Source organism: Perca flavescens, chromosome 6 (genome assembly GCF_004354835.1).
Source record: "Perca flavescens isolate YP-PL-M2 chromosome 6, PFLA_1.0, whole genome shotgun sequence".
Taxonomy (NCBI): Eukaryota; Metazoa; Chordata; class Actinopteri; order Perciformes; family Percidae; genus Perca; species Perca flavescens.
Genome location: NC_041336.1, coordinates 20,380,586 through 20,386,747, shown reverse-complemented (window position 1 = coordinate 20,386,747; position 6,162 = coordinate 20,380,586).

Here is a 6,162-nt window from a genome sequence, read left to right as displayed (position 1 = left end):
ATTTACCCCTTTCTGGCCAAGATGTGACCTTTTCATGGCAGTCATAACAGAAAAAGAAATCCTGTGTGGTTTTACCTAATTTAAATAGCTCAGATCTGTACTACAAATAGTCATTTTGTGCCTGTGTGAATCAATCATGATCTTTATGGCCTGTTTGAGTTTATTTACCTCTAATAAAAATGGAGCATTCTTCTCGTAACTGGGATAAACAGAGTGAATTTGGGTAAACTGGAAACATTCTGTGTGTGTGTGTGTGTGTGTGTGTGTGTGTGTGTGTGTGTGTGTGTGTGTGTGTGTGTGTGTGTGCTTGTGTTTGTGTTTGTGTTTGTGTGGACAAGATAACAGTTCTTTCCCGGATATTTACAATTTCAAGTTTAGTAGATGAAACCTTCACTGATGATCGTAAATAAACTGCAAAGTGGATAAAGGTGAAATAAAAGATACAATATGTACAATCGCTAATTATAAGTGCAGTTAACAGTTAAAATGTAAATTACTTCAAAGGTGAACAAGAAACTGGTGTCACCGAGACAAAATGCAACATGTCATCTTCAGTTGTTTTTTTCTTCTTCTACATTTCACAGTGTGGTGATCATTTTCATATAGCGCACAGGAGAAACCCTGCTGTTATGAGACTATAAAATGAGACACTCAAGTTAACTACGCGACCCTTTCCATATGGTGTTTTCAGCTGTGAGGAGAAAAATATGCAAATGTAAACTTGAATCTACCAGGCGTGAATATTATAGACAGCAGAGGGCAGTCAGTGACCGTGCCACATACAGTATACTGTATCTCAATATAATGTGTGAGGAGGACAGAGCCTTTAGGGTCCATGAAGGATAGTTGTAATTAGAAAAAGATGAAAGAAAAGGTAAGGCAGGTGCTTTTTGGAGTCTTGTGCACACTGGCTTTTTATGACAGTAGAGTATAAATTGAGCAGATGCAAAATGCTTTTTGATCGAATCAAACTCATGAGAAATCAACAGACATTTTAAACATAAACAACTGTCAAGTCCCATAAGGTTAAAGACCATATTTTCTAAGGAGCATCCCAATGAGTGTCAACCCAAAATTGGCTTTTGGTATTCTTCCATGACAAATGTAGTTTAATTGCTTATGGGAGTCCCAGACTGGATAGGTTTGTGTTGTGTATACTCGTAGCTCACAACTAATCTCGCCTAGCAAAATAATCATCGGGCTGATGAAAAATGTAGTCTGTTCGAGCTAATGAGAATAACATGCTCAGCTGAGGGTGAGGCATGAATAATGTGATTCATCTGTATTAAGACCACTGAAGGAAATAAATTGGTGTTTTCATAGTAATCAGTTTCATAGTCATCTCCTGATATTGTTCAACTTACTGGGAGCTAGTTCATCATCATAAGCAGTGCTAACGAGCGTTATGAGGGAAAATTGTGTGTTAAACCGCTTGTGTTAAACCGCTTACTTCATCTGTGACAAATAACATTGACACATTCCAATGGTTTGCAATGACGTGTTGTCAAAGCTGGTCTTTGGAAAGATGAAGGTTGAGCGCCAACATATCCTGACCTAACTGTCCAAAGCTAAATCACCCAGTGTGGTTGCTTGCGTGTGGTCAGAAGAGTGCTCTGTTGCAAATGTTGTGTAAAGTGTTAAGTTGATTATTTGGCCCAAACAATAGCCAGCAAATTGATACATGATAAACATTATAAAACCAAAATGCAGCTATCAAATAAAATGCCAATACCAACTGTTGGGATGGCTAAACTGTCGTCAGAGGTACTAATTGAAAATAGATGAAATACTGAAATACAAGTCTGTGACGGGTCTCTGATTTACGTCTACACAGATAATGCATCACTGCTGCAATCTTATTGTTGTTCTTCCTTTTCCGACATCAAAGACTGTGGTGATGTAATGACTGTAAAGTGATACAGAGAGGAGAGCAGAGGGCCTAGAGGCAAATCGCAAATAACACTGTCCAAATAAATTCCAGTAGCGTGGGAGTCCCATTTCTGTGTGTGTGTGTGTGTGTGTGTGTGTGTGTGTGTGTGTGTGTGTGTGTGTGTGTGTGTGTGTGTGTGTGTGTGTGTGTGTGTGTGTGTGTGTGAAAGAGAGAAATATACAGAAAGAGAGAAAGACAGGATGGGATAGTGGAATACAGATCTCACGCTGTCCTGCATCAAATTATAGTTTCACAGAAAGCCCCTCAAGGCAAACGGAACATTTTGGTTGCTCTAATTTTAGTGATTGTTACACTTGCACTTGCAGTAAAAGCCCACAGGGTCATTTCCCTGTAACATATTGTTGTGCAAGGTAATAAAAATTAGTAATTGGTTACAGTTACTGGTTACTTTTTTTTCAAAAGGAATTGAATTACTTTATCAATTACTGCTTGTAAAAGTAGGGAAAATGACTTTGCATTACTTATAAATATGTGCTTCAATTCTCTTATTGATGCACATATAGCTTTATTATTTTGCTGTGGCACAGTGTAGGACAAGACAACTGTCAAATTTGAGCTATGATTGTACTTATCATCACTATGATGAAAAGTAAGTAGTGGATCACTGAAACACAATTGATATGTTCTGATAGGCTTATTTATTGTAGCCTCGACAGGCCTTCAAATCAAGCAACAAGTCAGTTTTTAATTTTCTTTTGGCAAGTAAAAAGTTTGACAGTAATTTCTTATTACTAATGTCCATATTTCCAGGAACGCCAGCTTAAATTGCCTGAACTGTCTGTCGGCCATTGTGTGCAGTGGCAGTCTAATGCTGATTGATTGATTCACGTCATTAACAATTATGCACCTAATATTCTGTACACTGAATTTACTTGTGACAGGGACTTATAATGTAATATTGGCATTACAATTGTACTTACATGTTGAGATTAGCCTGGTTTCCTCAATGAGACATAAGTGAATTCCTTTTTCTCTCTTTTGCAAACAACAAACTGTATGTAGACACAGTAGTCTATAGTAATCTACTGCTGAAGACAACTCACCTCTAGAAAAAAAGGAGAGACTAACCAGTCAAACCAGTAGACTAACTCTGGGACAAGTCAAATCTGTGTCTGGTGAAGCTGTCCTCATGCCCGTCAGTGTCCAACCAGGTGAAGCTGCATCTTTTCCAAGCAGGGATGCTTCAACTCTCAGTGACCTTTCTACCCTCGTATCATCTCTGAACATCCACGTACATCAGTCGCTTTTCTGTCTGGAGCAGGTTCAGCATTTCAGTTTCAATATCATTTCCGTCGTCAGTGTGTCAGTTGTTTTTTTTCCTTTTAGATTCTGTAATCATGCCAGTTGGCTGTAATCAACACACTCCTTCAGATGTGTGCATCCCTGTCATTTCTGTCACTTTGTCAGCCTGTCTGCTGTTACTCAGTGCATCGAGTTCTCAAACATCCTCAGATCTTTCTTCTACCGTTGTATGTCTCACCCCTTTCAATGTGTCTTTCTTCTTTTTCTCTCCTTCCTCTTCTCTCCCTGTTAGCATCATTTTCAGTGCTCTCTCTCTCTCTCTCTCTCTCTCTCTCTCTCTCTCTCTCTCTCTCTCTCTCCCTTCAATGAATCTCTTTCTACTTCCCTCCCTTTCGCGGTAAATCTTCCCTCAGTTTGGTCTTCAGACAGGAAGTCTTAGCATGTGTTTACATTCTGCTGGGACACGCACATGCATGCCCATGGACAGTATGCACACACACCAATGTTAGAGCCCACATTGACAAATCTACACACACACACACACACACACACAAGATATCCTCAGGCACACAATGTTTCAAGCACAATTCATATATTAAATATGTGATATACTGTGTCAGTCCATAAAGTCCTTTTCCAAACCATCCCATGTTGTTATATATAAAGCTTAGACTAAAAGGACTACTGTAAAACACAAATGATGGATGACATCTGCATGTCCCTTTACAAAAACATAAAGAATGGAACTGGAGTTATGGTATGTAACCATTGTGAAATAGTGCTGAATGTGCAGTACACTGCATTTCAAGAGATGTGAGGGTTAAAAACGGTTTAAAACCTTTTATAGCAGGTGGATAGAAACATGTTTCAGGTCAAGACAAACAAGTAAAGAAAATCTTGTGAACCTTATTCTAATGTTAAACAGTGCAATGATATATTCAGGAAACTGAATTACACCCATTTTGAAAAACCCATCACCACCTGAATAACCCCCCCCCCCAAACTTGGGTGTCTGGTGTTTTAAGCCCCCAACGTCGTCTTCAAGGCAGCGCTGCATGAAAGGCACAAGGGTTGCTGTCAAGGATGTATTAAGAGGTTACGGTTACGGCTAGGGTTAGGTGCCTTTAAGTCGACGGTGGAGGCTTAAAACACCATTGAGCCAAAACTTGACTGTGAAAACTGATGTTTTTGTAACACCAAAAAAAATTATTTGAAAATAATATTTAGCCTTAAGAACTCTAAAAGTAGATGAAGAAAAGAAATCTTCAAATCATTTGTAAAAACTGTCTGTTGTGCATCCATGAATCTCTTCCTTTTGTGATATAAAACAATATATTAGGTGTCAACCCCGATCTGTATTTCATGATAAATGTGAATAGGAATGAGTGAAATATGGGATTAAACTGGAAGACAAAAATAGAAAACCCTCTGATTTGTGCTAGATTAAAAAAAATTAAAACATTACTCACAAAAAGACGTGTATCTGTACACCTGTATACATCATGTTTCATTAAAAAAGGTTTAAAAAAAAAGAAAGGTTTGTTATTGTGATACAACACCAGTGCCCTGTCATGATTCATAGTGATATCTTAAAAAACACAAAATCTTGAACCTGAACAGACCTTTTCCTCTTATTTTGATGAGCTCGAACTACAAAACAAATCAGGCTTCACAAGTTGATTTGATGTTCTTTTCATCCTGACACTTGTTTTTACTAATCATGAAAAAAACAGAGACAGACAATATCACCTTAATGGGGGCAATCACTTCTCTAAAGATGGTTAAACCTTCCCTGACTGTACTGTATCAGGGGAAATCAGAGATTGAGACTGAATAGAAGATCAGGATTTTAAAAATAAAGGTAAATGCTGTGTTAAGGTTCAGGTAATTTGCATTGTGGATGTTGTCTTAGGAGGTAGACGATTTGACAGAAGTAAAACAGAAAGCGGATTGCGCCATTTATGCCACAAAATGTTTGTATTGTGTGGTTCTTTGTCAAATACGAGGAATAAATTACTGTATATTGAATGTGCTAATTAACCAAAAAAACATCAGGGTAAAACTCAGGTGTGTCTCCTTTCAACTGCTAATTAGGACATATTGCATAATTGTTTTGTGTATCACCTAACTATATAATTCTGAAGACACAAATGTCCAAAAGTTGCATTTAAATGTAAGGCTCAGTCTGTCTCTTTATAACGTGTCCCTGCATGGACCCACGCTCCATCCATCTAGCAGAATGAGACAGGTGTGTGTCTCCTGGTTTCCTGTCTAGAGGATCATCATCTCTCACAGCTTGTCAGCGTTCCTCGGAAAGATCCGGAATAACGGATGTCAGGAGAAGAGCCATGGATCAACCTGTTACTGGAGACGAGCACAAAGAGAAAGTGCAGGATGGGGACAGAAAGGAAAGAAGAGAGAGAGAAGGGGAGGTGTGAAAGAAAAAGTAAAGATGGACAAAGACGCAGTGAGGACAGTATGTCTGTATGGATGTATAGGTGTTGGAATGACAGATGGATCATTATATGGCATAGGTTTGTGTGTGCAGGTGGAGAGGGAGGTGCATACACGTGTGACTCAGTCCAACCAGGGGCACTGGAAAGCACTGTTTATGTGAGGAACCGTCTGAATATTGATGATAAACGAGAGATGACGAGGTTTCTGTACTTTTTACTCCCCCCGTCCTCTCTCTCTCTCATGGTTTATTTGTCAGGAATGAGAGGGGGATGAATAGAGGATTACTGCTGTCCTGAAGCGAAAGCTTACTTTTTGGCACTGGTGGCAGTTACAAGAACAGATGTGAGGAATTGATTGCTAGTACAAATAATTGCACATATCCCTCTTGTTGCATGCAAGCAGACAATTGCTTGTCCACCACTTTATGTTCAACAGAGTGAGACTTTAATGACCCCTGAGGAAAATTACTTTGATGATTTTTACAGTGTGATGCAGTCTAGGGCCATTAAATC